General features: G+C 46.8%; 1 protein-coding gene across 1 annotated transcript in view; it reads left to right on the forward strand.

Moving 5' to 3' along the window:
• UCN (urocortin) overlaps positions 1-23,014 on the forward strand; it is a 63,349-nt gene that overhangs the window by 38,829 nt on the left and 1,506 nt on the right. The window lies entirely within an intron of this gene.

Consider the following 23,014-nt stretch of genomic DNA (forward strand, 5'->3'; position numbering starts at 1 on the left):
ACACTAACAGATAGATGGAAGGTTAGTGAATTGCAGCATTTCGCTTATGGTGAGAAAAGTGGCGCTCTGCTGGCATGGAAAGCAAAGGCCGATAGAGTCCGTAACCAAATAAAAAGTCTTAGAGATCATATGACAGGAGAGATAGTAGACACTATTGCTAAAATTTGGTTGGAGGTCTCTAGACATATGTGTAAATTGTACAAAGAAGATACTTTTCCTGGGAGGGCCAACATTGAAGGTTTCTTTAAGGATATCGAACTCCCGAATTTGAGCGAAGACCAGAAGGCGACTTTATCAGTCAAGATAACAGAAGAGGAGATTCAACAGCAGTTTAGAAAAATGGTCAAGGGTAAAGCTGCAGGGCCAGATGGCCTTCCAACTGAGATCTATCTTAACCTTTTAGATGAGGTGGTACCAGTGCTTAAGGAACTTTTTAATATAACATTAAGAGATGGGGAAGAGCCTCCTTTAAGCTGAGCTGAGGCAACAGTAACATTGGTACTGAAACCCAATAAGGTTCCCTCTCGGTTAATTCTTATAGGCCCATATCTTTGTTGAATATGGACTACAAGGTTTTTGCGGGGATTTTGGCTGCTAAAATTGCGAAGATCATTAAGTGCATTATACACAATGATCAGAAAGGCTTTATTCATGGGATACAGCTCAACGGGCTAACTTTTCAAACGCTGGGAGTAGTAGACCTGGCGGAAACCTACAATCTACCTGTCATGCTTGTGGCAGTAGATGCCGCAAAGGCTTTTGACGATGGTTCACTGGCCATATCTTTGGGAGGTCTTAAAGAGATTTGGATTTCCTCCTAGTTTAATAAAGGCCGTTCAACTTTTGTATCATTCACCAAGAGCAAAAGTGTTGGTAAATAGGGAGCTAACCGATTGGGTTAATACATTACGTGGAACTAAACAGGGATGTCCCCTGTCTCCGCTCCTATTTAATATGTACATTGAACCATTAGCGATATGGATCAGAAAGGAACCTGCCATCATTCCTTTTAGATATGGGAATCTTGAGATTAAGTTTGCTCTCTATGCAGACAATCTTTTACCTCATACAGTGAATCCACAACTGTCTATTCCCATATTAATGGCCAAAGCTGAAGCATTTGGGAGGATTTCAGGATACAGAGTGAATACAAATAAAACCGAAATTATGGAATGGAACCAACCAAAACAACAACTGCTGGCAAAATCGAGCATCCGATACCTTGGCATTATAATCACACAGAAATTGGCGGAAGTCACTAAGGTGAATTGGAAAAAGATCAGCCAAGAAGTAGAGAGACTGCTGGTCAGATGGGCAAATCTCCCTCTAAATTTGTACGGTATGGTAAATCTCATTAAGATGATTATTTTACCCCAAATTACATTTTTTTTAACTCCATACCACTATTATTTGATAAAAGGGAAATTGCCAAACTCCAGGGGAGGCTAGGAAGCTTTATTTGGGCCTCTAAGGGCTCTTGCACATCTTAGAAAATATTAAGGAGGAGACTGCAGAAGGGGGGCTGGCTCTAACAGATCTGATGATGAATGGGCATGTTTTTTTATTTAAGAACTGTAGGATGCTTCTAAATAGGGTTGATAGTTCTGCTATAGGTACCCTCTTTGGGACACTGCTTGGAGAACTAAGGGAGGGCCAAGACCAATTCTTGTTTGAAGATCCAAAGTTCTGCAAAAAAGTAAGATTGAAGATTTTATTGGGGGCTTTGAAAGTATGGGCCCGTATCCGGAAAAAATTAGGAATTCCATATTATACATCTAGGGCCCCGATTTGGGAATCTCCAGGGACCCCAAACTGCTTGAATGATTCACTTCGTCTCCCATTAAAGAATTCTGTTATTTTCTGTTGGGGAGATTTGAAGTTGGGAACCGAGTTAGTTGGCTGGGAAACTTTGAATTTAATCACAGGGGGCAAACTAACCAGGTTTAAATGTTCTCAGCTCTGCGTGGTAGGGGAGTCAAGATTAGAATGAAGAGGAGGATGATACCTGGTTAGATCAAGCGGTAAAACTGGTATTGTCAAGAAGGAGGTAGCTTTGTGGTATCATACTTTGATCAATGCAGAAGACGATTTAGATAGAGATATTCAAAGGCTCTGGGGGAAGGAATTCCAGAATATTGATTTGAGGGAAGTATGGATGGCCTCCTTTGCATTGCTTAGAGAAACTGTGAAACCTGCCTATCTAAAACGTAATCAGCTCTTCACTGCATATAGGGTATATTAGAAAAACTTTTAGGGACACATTATGAATGCCCAAGATGTAAGGATACTGCAGCTAATGATCTACATATGTTTTTAAAATGCCCAGAAATTGCGAAGTTTTGTTCTGGGGTGTGTCAATTCTTAATTGAAGTTACAGGTATTACTGTGAAGGTCAGTCCCGTCCTGGTGTTTTTTGGAATTTGGCAAGACAACACTACTAACATTAGTAGATTAGATGCAAGATTTATTTTTTATGTAACTCTCTTAGGAAGACGAGAGATTTGTAAATCATGGAAGGTGAATGTTCCACCTCACTCTTTGGAATACAAAAAACGTGTTTTATATATAAGTAAACAGGACCTATTGTGTGATCCCAGTAGTCAAGAGAAAGTATGGGGTAAGCTGGTGGACCGGATCCAAAAAACTTGAGTTCCAATTATTAAGCCAATATTGAGCTGTCGATCCTGTTTCCCTTCCGTGTTACAGGCACTCCAGGGAAGGATGGAAATGGAAACAGCTTTTCTCTCTTGAGGGGAATGACTTCAACCTGGTCTGGTTTACCGGAGAAGGATAGGAGTATAGGCAGCAAGTAAATTGGCAGAATGAGGACAAAAAAAAAAATAGTGCAGTGTTTACTCAAAGGCTGTGTGGCTGCCTGTGCTAAGCTGTAGATCCACTTAGGTGAGTGTTTACAGTTTGGCTGTGTGTCTGCCTGTGCTAGGCTGAAGATCCTCATAGCGCAGTGTTTGCAGTTTGGCTGTGTGTCTGCCTGTGCTAGGCTGAAGATCCTCATAGCGCAGTGTTTGCAGTCTGGCTGTGTGTCTGCTTGCGCTAAGCTGAAGATCCTCATAGCAGAGTGTTTACGGTCTGGCTGTGTGTCTTCTTGCGCTAAGCTGAAGATCCTCATATCAGAGTGTTTACGGTCTGGCCATGTGTCTGCCTGCGCTAAGCTGAAGATTCATTTAGCTGAGTGTTTACAGTCTTGCTGTGTGTCTGCCAGTGCTAAGCTGAAGATTCATTTAGCTGAGTGTTTGTAGTCTGGCTGTGTGTCTGCCTGTGCTAAGCTGAACATCCTCAAAGTGCAGTGTTTACACAAAGACCGTGTGTCTGCCTGTGCTAAGCTGATGGTCCTCTTAGCTGAGAGTTTACAGTCTGGCTATGTGTCTGCCTGCGCTATGCTGAAGATCCTCATAGCAGAGTGTTTAGGGTCTGGCCGTGTGTCTGCCTGCCCTACGCTGAAGATCCTCATAGCAGAGTGTTTATGGTCTGGCTGTGTGTCTGCTTGTGCTAAGCTGAAGATCCTCATAGCAGAGTGTTTACGGTCTGGCCGCGTGTCTGCCTGTGCTAAGCTGAAGATCCTCATAGCAGAGTGTTTACGGTCTGGCCGTGTGTCTGCCTACGCTACGTTGAAGATCCTCATTGCAGAGTGTTTATGGTCTGGCCGTGTATCTCGCTGCGCTACGCTGAAGATCCTCATAGCAGAGTGTTTACGGTCTGGCCATGTGTCTGCTTGCGCTAAGCTGAAGATCCTCATAGCAGATTTTTTACAGTCTGGCTGTGTGTCTGCTTGCGCTAAACTGAAGATCCTCATAGCAGAGTGTTTACGGTCTGGCTGTGTGTCTGCTTGCACTAAGATGAAGATCCTCATAGCAGAGTGTTTACGGTCTCGCCTTGTGTCTGCCTATGCTAAACTGAAGATCCTCATAGCAGAGTGTTTACGGTCTGGCTGTGTGTCTGCTTGCACTAAGATGAAGATCCTCATAGCAGAGTGTTTACGGTCTCGCCTTGTGTCTGCCTATGCTAAGCTGAAGATCCTCATAGCAGAGTGTTTACAGTCTGGCCATGTGTCTGCTAGCGCTAAGCTGAAGATCTTCATAGCAGAGTGTTTACGGTCTCGCCGTGTGTCTGCCTACGCTAAGCTGAAGATCCTCATAGCAGAGTGTTTATAGTCTGGCCGTGTGTCTGCCTGCGCTAAGCTGAAGATCCTCATAGCAGAGTGTTTACGGTCTGGCCCTGTGACTGCTTGCGCTAAGCTGAAGATCCTCATAGCAGAGTGTTTACGGTCTGGCTGTGTGACTGCTTGCTCTAAGCTGAAGATCCTCATAGCAGAGTGTTTACGGTCTGGCCGTGTGACTGCTTGCGGTAAGCTGAAGATCCTCATAGCAGAGTGTTTATGGTCTGGCCGTGTGCCTGCCTGCGCTAAGCTGAAGATCCTCATAGCAGAGTGTGTTACGGTCTCGCCGTGTGTCTCCCTACGCTAAGCTGAAGATCCTCATAGCAGAGTGTTTACAGTCTGGCCGTGTGTCTGCTTGCGCTACGCTGAAGATCCTCATTGCAGAGTGTCTGTTTACGGTCTGGCCGTGTGACTGCCTGCGCTACGCTGAAGATCCTCATTGCAGAGTGTCTGTTTACGGTCTGGCCATGTGTCTGCCTGCGCTACGCTGAAGATCCTCATTGCAGAGTGTCTGTTTACGGTCTGGCCGTGTGTCTGCCTGCGCTACGCTGAAGATCCTCATTGCAGAGTGTCTGTTTACGGTCTGGCCGTGTGTCTGCCTGCGCTACGCTGAAGATCCTCATTGCAGAGTGTCTGTTTACGGTCTGGCCTTGCCTGCTTGAAATAAATAGTGCACTTTTTATTATCTGATTGTGTGTCTGCCTACACTCAGGATGCAAAAACAAGTTGTGTCTTAAGTGCACTTTTGTGTAACAGGAGAAGTGCAAAAAGACAAGTGTAAGTAAGCTATTGCGCGGTAAATGACGTGTTTGTTTGGAACCACTCCCCCCCGCCCTGTCATATGGGTTCTAGACTCTAAAGGCTGGGGTTGCCATGATGAGCTTTGGTGTTTCAGATTCTTACAAGTGTGCTTTGGGATCAGGATATGATGCCGGCGCCGCCTATGTTGTAGGTTACTTGGGATGTGACATGGGAAGTGCTTCCTGTTGAATATGTAGGTTTGGTACCAAGATATCTGTCCTAAACAGTGTTTTCAAAAATATCACCCCATTGGAGTTAATAATAGTAAATCCACACTCAAAGGGAAGATATTTTTGTGGCCTATATTTGGGACACAATATTTCTGTCATGTGAGGTTTTTTGATATTCCATATTCTGCCAGACATTTTTATGAGTTGTACCCTACTCAACAGGGAGTACTCAGGGAGTACTTAATACCCAGGGCACTTGGGATATCAAAAGCCCCCGGACACCATTGACCATAGAGCAGCGGTCTTCACACTGTGGAGCACGCCCCCCGGGGATCCATGGCCGTATTCTCTGTGGGGGGCACAAATGACTCAACAAGCACTGGTAAATGAAGATGGCCTGGGAGCGTGACTTTGTGTATTTGATGTCTTTCAAGGTTGGCCTCATTTGTGGTGATTGAAGTGCTTATCAAAGCTATGGGGACTTTAATCCCGAGTCCTGTGATGGCAGGGACAAAACCATGGCTACAAAGAATAACATATTCTGTGTCTTATTGTTTTTTTCACCTTTAGGTAACTGCATATAAAATGAAGCAGAATTCTTAATTGAAAAATAAGGGCAAGTTGAACTAATCGCTGGGAAACTGCACTCTTTTGCACACAAATCAATTCTATGTGATGCAGTGGGGTTCCAGCCTGCAACAGAAAGCACTGTGAGTGATTACTATAACATGGTATTAACACAGAATAAGATAGGGGGCAGCAAAAGGATTGATGCCCAGACTTAACAATGCTTTGCGTCGGATTTGCAATACTTTTGTTAAGCAAACCCGTCACAAAGTGTTAAGGAGGAATATACTATCCAACGCTAATCTGTACTTGCGTTGGATAGCATCCTAAAGTTACGCAAATGCGTACAATGTGCTGCCTTACATTTCTTTGCATCCAGGAGGCATTCCGTGGGTGGTCACCCTTGGGTTTTGATGCAAATCCATATCTACAAAGAATCATAGATGGGAATTTGTGCCCAAATCCTAAACCTCCTTGTCCCTACTTTGCCTGTGTGCTGCGTTGTACCGCACACAGGCAAAGAGGATAGTTTTTTCTACTGTAAGGGAACCCTTCCAGTATGCAACCTTTGCTTTAGAAAACACAATCACCCTTGTACTCTGGTGCAGGCAGTCTGCGTTGGTACATGGATGTCTCAAGAGGGGCAGGGCAAGGAGCGAGGAGAGCAGAGTCATAGCTTAGCAGATATGCTGCTGTTCTGCGCTCTCCCTTTCACGCAATGCAGCAACTTTAGTTGCTCTGCGGCGTTGCAAGACTTCTTAGTAAATCTGGCCCCATCTTTAAAGTAAAATAAGTACTTTTAAAGGATATATTTTAGTAATAGGTAATCAGACTGTACTCGGTGAAAACATATTTATAAGTGTCCATGAAAAGGACGCTTTCCACAACTCAGCTGATAACACCCTTGCATTACCTCTTAGAAAGATTATTTTTTTGTTACCATGAAGCTTCTGGTGACTCCATCAATTGAAGCCTATACTGGTTCGCGAGTGGCCTGTACATTATATATATGGGTTCTCCAAAATGTTTTTGAAGTGTAGTCATTTTTATATGAAAGATATTCCATAAGGTCAGCATATGGAGATCAAGGCACAGATTTACACAGATTTTGCATCGTGGCTGCATCACTTTTGCAGTACAGCCCGATGCAAAATCCATATTGATATTTACAAAGCCACACAGCGTTGATTTGTATGGCTTTGTGTGGTTTAGTAATGAGTTATGCAACTCAGTTTATAGCACTGCCTTGCATTGCTTTGTGTCAGGGAGGCGTTCCATGGTTGGAGCCTGGGTGTTCCTGTGCATCCACCCATGTATTTTGATGGAAACCCAGATTTGCAAAGGCGTGTAAACTTGGCTTTGCACCAAAATGGTGCCCATACCCATAGTTCTGCATCACGCAGAGAACCAGGAAATTACCACTTAGGATTGTTTTTCTGCAGGAAGTCTCCCTTTCTTCACAAAAACAATCCTACCCGCAATGCAGGTGCCACGCACCATAGCACAAGGGTGCCTACATTCCCATTAGACAGCCACAAGTGCGCCAGCGCTAGAGAGAGCAGACGTGCGCCGTTTCTTCAAGGATATGGTGCACTTCTGCTCTCTTCCTTTCATGCAATGTAGCACAAGTAGCCTCGCTGCGTTGCATTGCGTCAAATATGAGTAAATCTGCCCTCTGTTATCAAAGAGGCACCTGGCCCCAACATACACCTGAGTGAAATTCAACAGGGTTCACGCGGAACAGATCTGGACTGTGTGCAACGCCAGGCAAATTAAAGCACAGGTTTCACTAATGGGAACCTTGTATGTGCAGAAGAGCACTCAGGTCTGCAGTGTTCATTGGTGGATTTCTGGGGTCGGATCTGATTGCTGGTAGTGAGACTTGTAAATATCCCTGGGATGGGGCAAGAGCAGTCGTACTGAGAGTTGGATAGAGGGATCTAGAAGAACAAAACACCTGCCTTGGGTGGATGCTGTGGCAGGTGAGCCAGAATAGGAATCCCTGCAGGTCTACACCAATCCCAAGGAAGTCCACACCTCATCATCTGCCCCTTTCTGGGCACATAGCAACTGATGTAGGGTGTCTAAAGGGTGAGTCTCACCAACCCATCTTCAAGGCGAAACTTCACTTGTCATCGGCCTCTTTCTGGTTCACGCAAACATTGATGGCGAGAGAGGAACCAGATGGTTGTCATGGCTTCTCCTGACAGTTCCAGAGGACCAACAAGCTGTGGTGCAGTCTCAATTCCAGGCTTTAGGTAAAGCTTGATTCTCACAGCTCCACTTTTACAGGCAGGGCTTCACCCAGGTTCTCACAGTAAAAAATTGACCTTGCTAAAGACTGAAATAAAGTAGAAAAGGGGAGAAGTGAACCTCAGGCGAAACAAGTCATAGTGGTTGAGAGGAATTAATAATAAGTACTGCCTTACTTAAGGGCTAATGCAAAAAATTGATGTCCTTAGAGCGAGATACACGTGAATTAGAAGAGGGAACTAATGAGACGCTTAGGAAAGTCTATTACAAGACCAACATGGGGAAATCCAAAGAAATCCCGAATGACATGTGGGTGGTGGTCCGAAAGTCTGGGAGGGGGATGCTGGGAGCCACATAGAGGTGTCTCCAAGCCAAGGGAGGCAATGCTCCACGCCTGGTGTGTGGTGTGAACCTCTCCATGCAAAAGGGGTCCCAAGTGGGTGGCTTCCTGGATGTGTGAGTACCAGGGTAGTAGAGAGGAAGAAAGGACACAGAGGTCCTGAAAGGAGCGGCCATATTGGAGTGATCAATAGTTAAAGACCAAACATAAGGAGACAGCTGCTGCTACCCACAATATCACATACCTGCAAACAAAAAGGGATCCTTGTGGAATTCCAAGGGCATCCAAAGGTGTAAACATGAATAAAAGAAAAGGAAAGCGACTGCTCTTTTGTTTCAAATTGGAGCCAGCAGTGTGGAAAGGAGACCACAACTGAGTGTCATCCTGGATGTGTGGATAACCGAGCAGTTGAGAGAAAGACAGGACACAGAGGTCTAAATAGAGCAGCCATATTGGAGCGGGCGAGAGTTAAAGGCCAAAGGTAGGGAGATGAATTCTACCCCCAATATCACAGAGCTGAAATCAGAAAAATAACTATGGTGTAATTCTTAGGGGATACAAAGGTGTAAAAAAGAAAAGACGAAAAATGGGAGGTTCACGTGGGAATGACAGAAAAGGAAGGTGCCAGGCAAGGAGAGATATTACAATAAAAAAGGACAGGTACAGACCGCGTTAGAAGGACATTACTGGCGACAACACATATTTACATTAGGTTGTAGTTTAAAGTTGGCAAAGATGGTCAACACTGAGACAACCAGTGTCCTTGTTTCATTCTAGAGTCACAGTACATCCCAAAGTCTATATCAAAGGGTCCAGTCCTCTTGCCGGTTCAAGGCGGTTCTTGTTGTGTCCAATTTCAATATTAATCTCAGTTCCTCTTTTTAGAGAAGATGCTCCACGTCGCCCTCTCTTTGCGGGGTCTTCAGGACGCTGATGATTTGCCGCCTCAGATCCTTCTCAGATGTCCTTATTCGATGTCGTGTTCCGCCAGGGGGCAGTAGTGACCCTGCAGCGGATCCTACTGTGATGCTGACATATACAAATCCATACCTTTGGTGTCGTACGTCCTATGTAGAGTTTATTGCATGGGTGGGTTATACCATACATAGTATTACAAGTATGCAGTTAGAGAGGTCTTTCAATGGCAGCATGGTGTCTCCACGTGTACAGTTTTTTTGACTGACCACCTTTGAAGTGACCCTTTAAGGGAGGAATTCCCCAGTGTCGAGTCAGTGTATCTGGTGCTTTGTTTGATGCAATGGCGCCACGACCAAATGGTCCTTAGGATTCTTGCCTCTCTTTTAGGGACACAATGGTCGTCCTAAGGTAAGATCACCTCCTGCCAACTTTTCCCAATGTTTCCTGATGCAGCTTGCAAAAATACTCGATACAGGTGAAAAAGTGGTAACACACACTAATCTTTTCAGTGTCTAGTCTCTGTTCTGTGATGTCAGCAAAATATCGCAAGGGCAATACCAGGCACGGTTCAAGGTGCGTTTCAACAGGCGCCTTGAATAGTCTTGGGATATCAATTTATCTGACAAGATTCCAGCCTCCCTAAAGAAGTCTGTTCTCTGGTAGCAATGTCATCAAATTCTCAAAAATTTACTGTAAGGGAATGAATTCCACAATGAAACTACAGTTTTCTAACAGAGTGCTTCACTCAGTGGTATATAGTCTGTTATTGTCCACTTTAACCAAGACATCTATGAATGGGATTTCCTTCCTGTCACTGGTCATGGTGAAGGTTAAGCTGTGACAGTTCTGGTTGAGCCATCCTTAGAAGGAGGTGAGTGCATCTTGAGACCCTTTCCTAATCCAAAACATATCATCTATGTATCTCTTACATATTAAAATGTGTTGTCTGAACGGGTTAGATGGTGCTAAAATAATAGAGGGCTCAAGGTTGTCCATACACAAGATGCCAACATCTGAGATGAAATGGCCCCTGTGGAACTGCCCTTGATTTGCAAAAAGAAATCCTGGTCAAATTTGAAGACACTTTTAGTCAACGCTCAATTTTCTTGTCTTCACTCCCCATTTAGGACCACTTTTGCGTGGAGTGGGTAACGTCACACACCAAGCAGTGGAGCATCATCTCCCTTGGCTTGGGGACCTCTTAACTTGGCTCCCAGCATCCTCGTCCTGGAGTTTTGGAACATTATGCTTGGGTAATTAGGGCTTTCTTGGATTTCCTAGTTTTTATCTTGTAATATACATTCCTATCATAATCATTAGTTCCCCTTTTTAATCACAGGTATCATGCCCTAGCGAGTGCTAATCTTTGCAATACCCCTTAAGGTAAGCAGTATTTTTTATTGATTCTGGTCGAACCCTATGACTTGTTTCTCATGAGGATCACGTCTCCCCTTTTCTAGTTTCTTTCGATCTTTTGCAAGGTCCATTTTTCAGTGTGAGTACCTTGCTATATATGCGTTTCGTACCTTACACTAAATTTCTTGTTTCCTTACTATCTCTATCTTTTCCATATTTCAGCACGGTTCTCTGGCTCTAGTGTCCTGATGATGATCTCGTTATCTTCTTAGGGATGGAAACATTGACTGAAAGCTCAGACCTTCATCTATATTGTTGATGGGCCAAGAACCCACAGTTTTATTCTTGTATTTAGATATGCATTTCTGATCACTATTGACACGTGTGCGTATCACTGATGCGAGAGCACCAGGCACACATTTCACTCACACTCACTGTGCCATCATGCAATGCTTTTATAAGGAAACATTTTCCTTATTATTGTTTGCAATAAATAGCCATGTTATGGGTAGTACTGTTGCATTCGTATGTCTTGGGGTCAATACACTGCAACAGCAATGAGCCGGTGGCATCAATTCAAGCATTGGCTCAGGTGGGGGGAAGATCAGGTGACCACATGTTCACCTGTTGTGCAATATTAAGCTGAAGGAATTTTTTTTTTATTATACAAAAATGGCATTTGATGGGCATATCCACCTTAAACGGCCACAAAGCGTAAAAGGTTTTGAGCAGCTATGTCAGGATATGAGCTGGTTTTATTCTAAAGTTTAAGGAAAATGGGACACACAATATACCTTTGTAGGCTTGGGCAATAAACAATTTAAAGGTAAAAGATGTCTACAAGGATTTAGTTTGTATTACATTTGTTCTTTTCTTTCAATTAATCGTGAGTTAGTCATGTACGACAAAGACAACCACAGTAAATGTAATTTACAAATACATAGCAAACGGAAAATCCTATTTATTCTACGGCACCCACTCACAATACAAATACCGCAGAGTGAACAGGTACAGGAGCACACTGACGGAGAAGGGGATGTGCCCACAGGAGCTGCATAGAAAGAAATATTATCAATGTACCCCGCACTGACAAACAGTATCCAAGACAATATGGCATTCACAAGGTTCAGGCAGGAGGAAGATCGACTCACACTAATTGGCTCCGACTGAGAGTACATTTTGCAATTTCCCAGAGAGGTGTAGAGATTGTTAGATGACACATGTTCCATGGACACAACAGCTGGTTTCTCTAGGACAACAACTCAGATTGAGAGGAACCTTTGTAATTTCAGAGGAGGTCGATGTAAGAGCAGAGCCCCCCTAACACAGCTGGAACTATTACCAAGAGCGTGTTATCAAATGAGCCTGACTGTTACGGAAGGGTAGAACAAAAACACTGAGGGGCGATTCACAGAACTAACTTAAGACAAAATCCTAAACTTACTACTATTGGTATTCACAGAAGACATTTAGTAGTAGTGAAGTTAGGATTTTGTCTTAAATTGACTTGAGACAAACTTAAGACAGACTTAAGACAGACTTAAGACAAACTTAAGACAGACTTAAGACAGACTTAAGACAGACTTAAGACAAACTTAAGACAGACTTAAGACAGACTTAAGACAAACTCCTAACTTAAGTCTGTCTTAAGTTTGTCTTAAGTTTGTCTTAAATTTGTCTTAAGTCTGTCTTTAGTTTGTCTTAAGTCTGTGTTAATTCTGTCTTAAGTTTGTCTCAAGTCAAACTTAAGACAAAATTCTAACTTTACTACTACTAAATGCCCTCTGTGAATATCAAAAGTATTAAGTTTAGGATTTTGTCTTAAGTTAGTTCTGTGAATCGGGCCCTGATACCCCACCACTGTCAGATGATGATGTTCTCCATCCCCTCTGGACATGTCTGAAACTTTACATTCTTTTAAAGAATTAGACCGAGCAGGGGAAACCAGGAAATATCTTATGAAGCATTCTCAGTGTGAGAAAACAGGATAAAACTATTTTGGTGACTTAGACATCCATTGTAAGGTAGCGGACAAACATGCTCCCCGAATTCCTTACTGGATTAGATGAGCATGAAGTGGAGAACACTCTTTGGCTGAGGACCCGAGCACTGAAAGCTTAGCAAACATGAGCACTTCAGTCTTGCTGGTGCTGAGCTTCAGAGAGTTCAGGCACAAACAAGAGGCAAGAGTGCCCTTGCAAGACCAGAAACAAGGCTGGGTGCCAGAGAAGTCATGGGAAACAGAGACAATTATTTATGTATCATCGAGATAAGATACTAAGTAAAAACCGATAAGACAGCGTATGTAAACATTGAAGAGTGTGGGGCTTACTGCAGAGCCCTCTGGGGCACCACCAGAGATGTTGCCTTTATCTGCTTGAAACAGTAGTAGGGACAAAGATAAAACCAACTTACACCAATTATTTGTCTTTAACCGATCCCAGCTAGGAAGAGACGATGTAGCAAGATAGGATGGGATACGGTGCCGAAGGCTGCGGAGAGGTCCTACTGTATTGAGGCGGCATGGCCTCCCCGATCCAGATTGGCAAAAGGGTCGTCTGTGGCGGCAAGGAGGGCGGTTTCAGCGGTGAGGGAATTCTGATTTGGAGACATCATGAAGATCATCAATTTCTATAAAAGTCATCAATTGTTTGTGAAAGAAAGGTCCCCCAGAACTGTAGTGGGGAAAAGAAGCAAACAGTTGAGCCAATAATTTTCTATATTAGATGAAGAAACCACCTAAAGAATATTAAGCTAATCTGTGATGTTGGAATGCTCCTGCCTCACCTGCATGTAGCTCAAGTGTGGTGAGGCCCAGAAGCTCCAACTGATTAGAAAGCCTGGGCACAGAAAGGGGTGTATGCAAGAGGGAGTCACAAAACGTTTCTCAGATTGGGTGGATATGGAATACGTTGGGGGGTTGAAAGGATGTTGGCAGAAGGGAATACTGTGCCATTAAACATATTGGAACTTGTGGTGTACACATAGATATGCTAATACATCCCCAGGTGAGGCATTCCGTAGGTGTTCAATCAAATGATTCAAAAGGTATGATCCAAGTACTATTTATTGTTCAATAGTTTTCATATGGATTTTGTCGTTGATATTAGCATCTATGGCCGGGATGCCTGTCACCCCCTCCCAACACAATCCCCAAGGATGGGAAGACGGACGCAGTTCTGAACTTTTGGAAGGCGGGAGGAAGTTACCCTCCCGGACGTATTTATTAAAATATGAAACAAAATTAAAACATTAAAATAACAGTTTCATATCATGTACAATTTTCATTTATTACATTACGATGAAGACATGTTCTTTGGCTAACCTTAACAAATCTCTAGTACAGAGGATTTCCTAGCCGAGTCTAACATCCTGCAAATGCATACTTTCTAAATTAAAATTGTACATCCTAACATTACGGGCCAACGGCAAGGTCGCAACCGTTGTCAGATCCCTACTACCAGAACTCTCCCCCTCACGGTGTGAGGGCGGGCGCGCAGAGGAATGTACCTCTGTGCCAACTCCAATTTCCCCTGTCTTGCGGGGGCCCCCTATTTTAACTCGACGCCTTCTTAAGGGTCGTCCGAGGACTCGTGTGAGGTGTCTGTAAGAAGGTAGCGTGGACCCCCCTCCCACCCCACACTGTCTATCACATCCGCCGTCGCGGATATCCGGGCCCCGGGAAATTCGTAGGAGGGGCATCTAGCCTATGACCGTCTTCCCTTAGGCGACCCATACTTAGTGGGTGCCGCCTCCCCGTGTGAGGGGCCAATGGCCGCCTCCCCCCGGGCGCTCCCATCCATAGTGGGTGGCGCCCCCCCTCTAGGGACCTTGAAATTACTGCTCACCGATCATGACCTTACCGCCCGACCAAAAAATAAATACGACATTTGTTTAACTACTAAGGGAGAAAATTACACTGTATATAGCAATATCTGTCTCTACTACTAGACATTCATCACATAAATAAACTTAGACCGTTATCATCTGCTAAACCAAGGTAAGAAAATGTTATCAAACAAAATCACTTTATTGCAGAACTAATATTGACATGGTATCAATCAAAGCAAATCACTTTATTGCAGTACTAATGTTGCCATAAGGGGCTGGTGGGTGGGTCAAAATTGCTCCTTGTTCCGTCGAGGGCTCACGTGCAACGAGTGGGTGCAGCTTCCAAGCACAGGAACAAGAGGATGCTTCTTCGGATTCCCGCTCTCTTTATTCCTCTTCGGAAGGGCGTGTACCCTCCTCCGGTACGCCTCCTGGGCGTGGCCGACGATGTAGGTGTCTAGGACAACCCCTCTTGGGCGGGAAAAGGCGCGCCCCGGCTACGCCACTTCGGGCATACCAGCCGTGACACGCCCCCGCCCAAAATGGTTTCCCGGGGGGATCCGGGCCCCCTACCATACGTTCGGGGGGACCGAGTGGTCGCCCCTTTCCATATGGCCGGGATGCCTGTCACCCCCTCCCAACACAATCCCCAAGGATGGGAAGACGGACGCAGTTCTGAACTTTTGGAAGGCGGGAGGGAGTTACCCTCCCGGCCGTATTTATTAAAATATGAAACAAAATTAAAACATTAAAATAACAGTTTCATATCATGTACAATTTTCATTTATTACATTTCGATGAAGACATGTTCTTTGGCTAACCTTAACAAATCTCTAGTACAGAGGATTTCCTAGCCGAGTCTAACATCCTGCAAATGCATACTTTCTAAATTAAAATTGTACATCCTAACATTACGGGCCAACGGCAAGGTCGCAACCGGTGTCAGATCCCTACTACCAGAACTCTCCCCCTCACGGTGTGAGGGCTGGCGCGCAGAGGAATGTACCTCTGTGCCAACTCCAATTTCCCTTGTCTTGCGGGGGCCCCCTATTTTAACTCGACGCCATCTTAAGGGTCGTCCGAGGACTCGTGTGAGGTGTCTGTAAGAAGGTAGTGTGGACCCCCCTCCCACCCCACACTGTCTATCACATCCGCCGTCGCGGATATCCAGGCCCCGGGAAAATCGTAGGAGGGGCATATAGCCGCCTCCTCCCCTGGAAGGGGCCTATAGCCGTCTCCCCTTAGGCGACCCATACTTAGTGGGTGCCGCCTCCCCGTGTGAGGGGCCAATGGCCGCCTCCCCCCGAGCGCTCCCATCCATAGTGGGTGGCGCCCCCCCTCTAGGGATCTTGAAATTACTGCTCACCGATCATGACCTTACCGCCACAGGCCGGATAGTTGACCGGCTATCCGGCCCCCCCACAAACTCCTACTAAAGGTCATGTTTTTCCAAACCCTTTAGCCATGCTACGAAGTCTCCTATGAGTAAGACATTCCCCTCCCGGGACAAATGGACCCCATCATCGAGATACATGTGATCCCCCCGAATACATCCGTGCGGAATACAGTGCAACTGCGCCGAGCTAAACAACCTACCGAGTTTATTATTGACCTTTTTAACTGAATGGTTCAATGCTGGCACAGAGAGGACCCCCCCGCCACACCTTCCTGGGAATCATGTGGGACCATGCTATCGTGTACCCCGGGATTCTTCTCGCCAGCCAGCTAACAGTAGATAAAACTCGCTCGAGTAATACTCGCCTCCCGAGTGTCACCAAGTCATTTCCCCCCAGGTGTACTATGATTACAGATAGCGGTGACCTCTGCCGCCCTAACAGACCCTCAACAAAAGATTCAAACTGGTCAATACAGAGCCCGCCCCTTCCGTGGAAGGTCACCCTGTACCCGTATTCCCCAGCTGCGTGAGTCACGTCACCTGCTTTGAATACGTCCCCGGCCCGTCTCACGTATGAGTGGCCTACGACCCACACCACTTTTTCCTCAGCCGGTGATCTCTGACCGCTGTTCCCCAGGTGCCGAGTCGACTGCCCAGTCCACCCCGCATAGCCTGCTCGCGAAACTGTAAACCAAACAGAAGACAAGAGGCGTGAGTGCATGAAAATGACTTCACAACATGTGCAACCGCACATACCTTTTATAACAGTTCGAGGACCATCGTCCCAGTTGTTTCACCTTCTCAACACTCTGACCCCTGGCTGTAGCCTCTGTAGCAGCCCCTATCCTAAAGGAGTGGGTCCGAAATCGCCCGGGTCCAAGCCCGCTGCTGCGATTGCCATTGTTAGCACCCTCTGAAACTGAAACCTCGTCAGTGCGGTGGCGTTGATGTGTCTCAGCAAGCTTCCCCCCCATGTTTCCCCTCTTTGTGCTAAATATTCCTCAACGCACTTTACCGGGCACACGGGGGACCCTCGCATGCGCTGGACAACAATACTATCTCCCATAGCACTCTGGTCGGTCTTGGACCTGGTTATTGTGACCATCATTGAGTCACCCTTAATCAGAATGCAGTCCCGACACAGACCTCCTTCCACATCATTCTTATTTCTAGCAACCAGCTCGCTAACCCGCATAGCCCCATGGAACGCTAATGCGAAAGCGGCCCGGAACAGCACTGCCTCGAACTGGGAGGAGCATGTCGTGGGGAGTATCGCTATCAGGAGGGACAACCTTTCTAACCCAATCGGGCGCCTCTCGTCTACTCTACGACCCTCAAGGCGTTGCCAACTACGAAGGGCTTTCCTCACTAAAAAGGACGATGTCGGGTCCTTGATGCCATGCGCCTGCGCCATGAATGAAATGGCGGCCCGGTGTCTATTGGCCGTTGCCACTGATCGGCCTGCACTGTGCAGTGCTACTAGAAACTTCAGGACATAATCCTCCTGACCCCAATTGTCCCCCCCAGCCGGACCCAAAAATGCACAATAGGAACGAAACGCTCCTTCGTTTGCCTTCCTTGTCCTGGGGGCTAAGCTTGCTGCCACGAGGTCTTGTAATCCGGGGCACCGAGTAGCCAGAGTGCTTCGGGAAATGGTGCCGCCGCTAGGTCCGCGGAAGGTAGATAACCCCTGAAAGCCTGCATGTGTGAACGAGAGAGTGCATCAGCCGCCTCGTTCAGTACACCTGGCACATGCTTCGCCCTGAATTGTACGTTCAGTCTCATGCAAAGTAGTACAATTTCCTTCAGTAATCTCAATATCCACTTGCAGCGTGCTGCCTGATTATTTATACATTCAACGACAGTCATATTGTCGGACAAAAACACAACAGATCGATCTCGGAACTCATCCGGCCATGCCTTCAGAGCCACAAAAATGGGGAACAACTCGAAAAACTCAATGTTACCTGTGAGACCGCTGGTGTGCCACCACGTCGGCCATGTTTGCGCCGACCATCGATTACCAAAGATGGCGCCAAATCCCACGCTCCCAGCCGAATCGGTCCACAAACCCAGCTCGTCCGAGGACGCAGGTGGCTTGTTCCACACCACTCGACCGCTGAAATCCGCCAGAAATGCCAACCAAATGCGCATGTCCTGGCGAACCTCTGCAGACAGTCTCGTGCGGTGGTGTCCCTCCTTGAGACCAACCATGGCTTGTGCAATCGAGCGGGAAAAGGGGCGGGCCATTGGTATCACTCTTAGGGCAAAGTTAAGCTGGCCCACTGCTTGTTGTAACTGATGGAGGGTAACTTACTCTTTGCTAATGCACAGTTCCAGGGAAGCCCTGAACTTCGTTACTTTCTCCACTGGCAGACGGAAACATCCCTCCACAGAATCGAGCTCAATTCCCAGAAACTCGAGTGAAGTAGATGGTCCTACCGTCTTACCCGGTGCCAATGGCACCCCGAACCCCTTCATGAGAGTGCAAAATTCCTGTAACGCCTGCGCACATTTTGTGTCGCCGGCTGGCCCCAAAAACAAAAAATCATCTAGGTAATGCAGAACCTGGACATGGCCAGTGGCCTTGGTGAACGCCCATTCCAGAAAACAACTGCATTTCTCAAAATAAGCACAAGAGATGGAGCAACCCATTGGCATACTTCTATCCATGTAGTATTGGCCCTGGAAAACAAAGCCTAACAGACGCTGATCCCGTGGGTGTACCGGGAGCAACCGGAACGCTGACTCAATATCTGACTTCGCCATCAGCGCTCCGGGCCCCAAGCGATTCAACATGGCGACGGCATCATCGAAGGATGCGTACCGCACCGAGCAAACCCCCAGGTCAATGGCATCGTTCACTGAAAGACCCCTCGGAGCTGACAAGTTATGGATCAGCCTAAATTCCCCCGGGTCCTTCTTGGGAACCACTCCCAACGGGGAACAGATGAAATTAGTTACTGGCGGGTGTCTATATGGGCCAACTACCCGGCCAAGGGCAACCTCCTTTGCAATCTTCCTTTCAACCACCGCTGGATTATGCTGAACCGACAGTTGGTTTCTACAAAGTGGTTCCCCTCGAAAATCCCCCGCCGGGATGTGGAAACCATATAAGAAGCCGTTCCTCAACACCCCAGCGGAGACATGATCAGGGTATTCGTTTAGCCAGGGGATCATTGCCATGATATCTACAGGGGTAGGTAGCGGTACCCAATGGTCCCGCTCAGACCTGTTTGGCCCCTCCTCTACCCCCTGTATCACCATTCTTGGCTCGGCACGAGCTCTCGGGGTGTGAAGAGTTTCTGCAACCGGCACACACATGTCTGAACTTACATGTCCCTTGTGGCCTAGTGCAATTGCCTCTGTTAAAATTCCAACAGACCCCTTTCCTATCCCCATTCCCACCATTCCTTGGTTGGTGGTCGCCCGCGGGGCCTGCTCGAAAGGCTGATGGCGGGAAGGCCCCGACCCATTCCCGCCAAGCGAGGACGACTTCGTCGCGCCCGGCAGGAGCTGCTTCTGCCAAGAGATTGAGTCGAGACAATCCCACGTCAGAGATGGATCGTACTCATATCGTACCCCATCCATTCGTCACCCTCATATGTATCATAGATATCCATTATTCGTGCCTGATAGCAGGACAATTCGGTCAAAAACTCGGGCTTACGTTCCCCAATAATTGCAGAAAACATTGCAAAGGCCCTGGCCCAATTCGAGATTGTCTCATCCACCCTGAATCCGGCCATCTTGGCTCGCCATACACTCGGGTGCCACAACTCCTTCTGTGTCTTAACATACTCCATCTCGCGATGGTCAGTCAGCAGGGAAAACATGTTCACATACTTATCAGCCCATATCAATTCTTTTGTGGCCAACGGTATATGTTGGACCACCTTCTCCCGTCTTGAGGGCAAAGACCCCTCCCTTGCCATCGGCAATGCTTGCTTACCCGGCTCCGGTGCTGTTCCCACTGCTGCTTCGACACCAGCTGCCGGTCCTTCCGTGATCACCTGTGGGGGAACAAAAGGGAGATTCGCCTTTGCGGCCTCTCGCGACTGCCGCCACTGCTGCATTAGTAACTTGGCCTCTTCGGCCGTGTCTCCCGGTGCCGTAGCACCCCCTGTTTTTCTGCCAAGCCATGCGGCCAACTGGGCGGCTAATTCCGGAGGCATGTCCTCCTCGCTGGCGGGCGTAACAACAACCGGAATCGGTTGACCCGCGTCTGGGATCGGTACCGGGGCCTCGACTGGAGTGACCGGGCTTGCCGGGGGTAACTCGGGAACCGGGACCTCACCCCCTGCCGCCCTATTCCTAACCCGCTTCCCCCTACCCTCGGGGACAACCTTCGGCAAAGCCGGGCCTATTACCTTCTTCGGTCTACCCGGATTGTTCATCGCAGCCATCTGCTTCTTCATGTTCGCCATATCTCTTACCAGCATGCGAAGCATCTGGTCGGTTCCGGACTTCTTTCCTGCCTTCTTGCCAGGCATTATTATCGAGTGTCCGATCTACGTTGATCAACGCGGTTCGGGACCATGAGCCTCGAAGTCACTGAAAGAGAAACACAAGAATTATAAGTTCTCAAAATTGCTCCTTGTTCCGTCGAGGGCTCACGTGCAACGAGTGGGTGCAGCTTCCAAGCACAGGAACAAGAGGATGCTTCTTCGGATTCCCACTCTCTTTATTCCTCTTCGGGAGGGCGTGTACCCTCCTCCGGTACGCCTCCTGGGCGTGGCCGACGATGTAGGTGTCTAGGACAACCCCTCTTGGGCGGGAAAAGGCGCGCCCCGGCTACGCCACTTCGGGCATACCAGCCGTGACACGCCCCCCGCCCAAAATGGTTTCCCGGGGGGATCCGGGCCCCCTACCATACGTTCGGGGGGACCGAGTGGTCGCCCCTTTCCAATATCAGTGCAGTATATATCTGATCCAATTTGAGTAGAAAATAAATGGAGGAGTTCGCATTTATTTTCTACTCAAATTGGATCAGATATATACTGTACTGATTTGATGCTAATATCAATGACAAAATCCATATGAAAACTATTGAACAATAAATAGTACTTGGATCATAACTTTTGAATCATTTGATTGAACACCTAGGGAGTGCCTCACCTGGGGATGTATTAGCATATCTATGCGTACACCACAAGTTCTTATAATTCACTGGTGTTTTGATGGAAACACCACCCACGAGTGCACCCTGACTCTTTAAAAATCTGCTAAACCACATTTAAACCAGCAGTGCACCACCCACTTCCTTTTCCTTTTTCTATTAAACATATTGGGGCATATTAACAAGATGTGCGATATTAAAAGCACATCGCACATTTCCATATTGCCGGCTATCGCCGGATTTAATCGCCGTGATAGCGCGCAATTATCAACACGCAACACGTAGGCGAAATTATATCCGGCGATAGTCGGCAATAGGGAACATTAGCGCAAGAAAACAAGCGTTGTTTTCACGCGCTAATGTGTGCCTTGATAATATGGGGGGGTGGGTTCAGCTTTATGATCCACACCCCCATGTTATCAATGCCTAACACCTGATCAAAGCAGACGTTGGGAGACTTGCGATAAATGAGTTTATCGCAGGTCTCCGTCTCCCAATGCCTGCCTTGATAATAGGGTGTTAACACCTCCAACCACATTTTACATGTGGTTGGACGTGAGAACGCTCACCCTGCATCCCATTAGCGTTATCTATCGCCCCCAGCGCGGGGCGATAGATGACGTCAAGAATACGTCTCTAACTCAGGTTAGAGACGTATTGGTAATAGTGCGATAAAAAAAATGGGTTAGCGACTTAAAAAGTCTCTAACGCATTTATCGCGGGCTTGGTAATATGCCCCATTGTGCACACATATGATGCTTATATGTAATGTGAGCTGAATAAAGTGTAAACAGTCATTCTGGCAGTGTGCTATATGGATGGGCAATCCTGTGTTTCTTGATAATGATGGGAGGAGTAAGGCTGGTGGTGATTGTTACACTGGCAGGTACTCCTGGTTTATAGATAACTCGATAAAAAATAAATGGAAAACTCAATAAAGTACCTCTAAAATCTCATTCTAGCTCAGAGTCCTAACAGAGCGTCCTTTGTTGAGGGAATGTTTTGATTTACAAAAGGTGATAAAAATTGTGGACATTTAGAGATCAGTGCATCCGGGGCGGTGGGTTGATAAACACATGATGCCTGTTTCTACTGATTGGCCCTTTCGGCTGATCAGATCTACATCGCTATGGGACCTCCGGCTGGGCATATGACTTCTGGAAATCATGGAGGAAGGGTGAGCAAGAGGCGAGAGTTCCTTTCGAGCCCGTACTCACTCTCGCTCCCCTGTACGTCCTCACAGCCAGCTGGGGCTTTCTCTCAAGGAGGATAGGACACACAAATGGGGCAGATTTACAAGCCCCGTGCGCTGCCAGTCCGTCACTTTTTGTGACGCACTGGCAGCGCATTTCTCTTCTCCATATTTACAAGGACAGGAAAAGACACCCTGCGTGGCTTTTCCTGTCCTTGTAAATATGGCCCCTTCACACGCAGCACTTTGCGTTGAAGGGGCGGTCCATGGGTGTTGCTGTGGGTGTTGCCATATAACACCCATGGAATGAGACACATCTCCATATTTAAGAGGAATCGTAAATCTGGAAATGAGTGTGAATCCTATGCCTCCCCAGGGGGAGGCGAAGGGAGGCCCAACGAAGATAAATGTAACCATTTCTCCTCGTTTTTGTTTCCTGTTTCTAGGAGTGCTGCATTCTGAAGAACACATAGAAAGAGGAAATCACCTCTAATGTTTGTTTTTGCTCAGGAAGGGTCCCTTTCCAGCACATAAACAATCATTGTAGCAATGCTGTTTTTCAACTTCCATGTGAGCTAATGCGGCATACATATCAGTTGAAAAACGGCATTTCAGATTGTTTTTGTGCAGGTAGGTGCCCCTTCCTGCACAAAAACAATCTCCCCACGACACAGGCATCCTTGCACCATGGCACAAGGATGCCTGCGCCGTCCTATCGTAAGAGCGCATGTAGCGAGAATGAGTGACTGCTCACATATGCTAAATATTGTGTTGCATTTAGTGCTATTAATTCAGAAGCAAATGCATCCTGGTGTCTATTTCAGATACAAGGGTGCATTTTGCACTGAGAAACTAGCCCTGAATGCAGGCAATAAGTTGGGGGAAAATCTTACCCCG

Source organism: Lissotriton vulgaris, chromosome 6 (genome assembly GCF_964263255.1).
Source record: "Lissotriton vulgaris chromosome 6, aLisVul1.2, whole genome shotgun sequence".
In the NCBI taxonomy this organism is placed as follows: Eukaryota; Metazoa; Chordata; class Amphibia; order Caudata; family Salamandridae; genus Lissotriton; species Lissotriton vulgaris.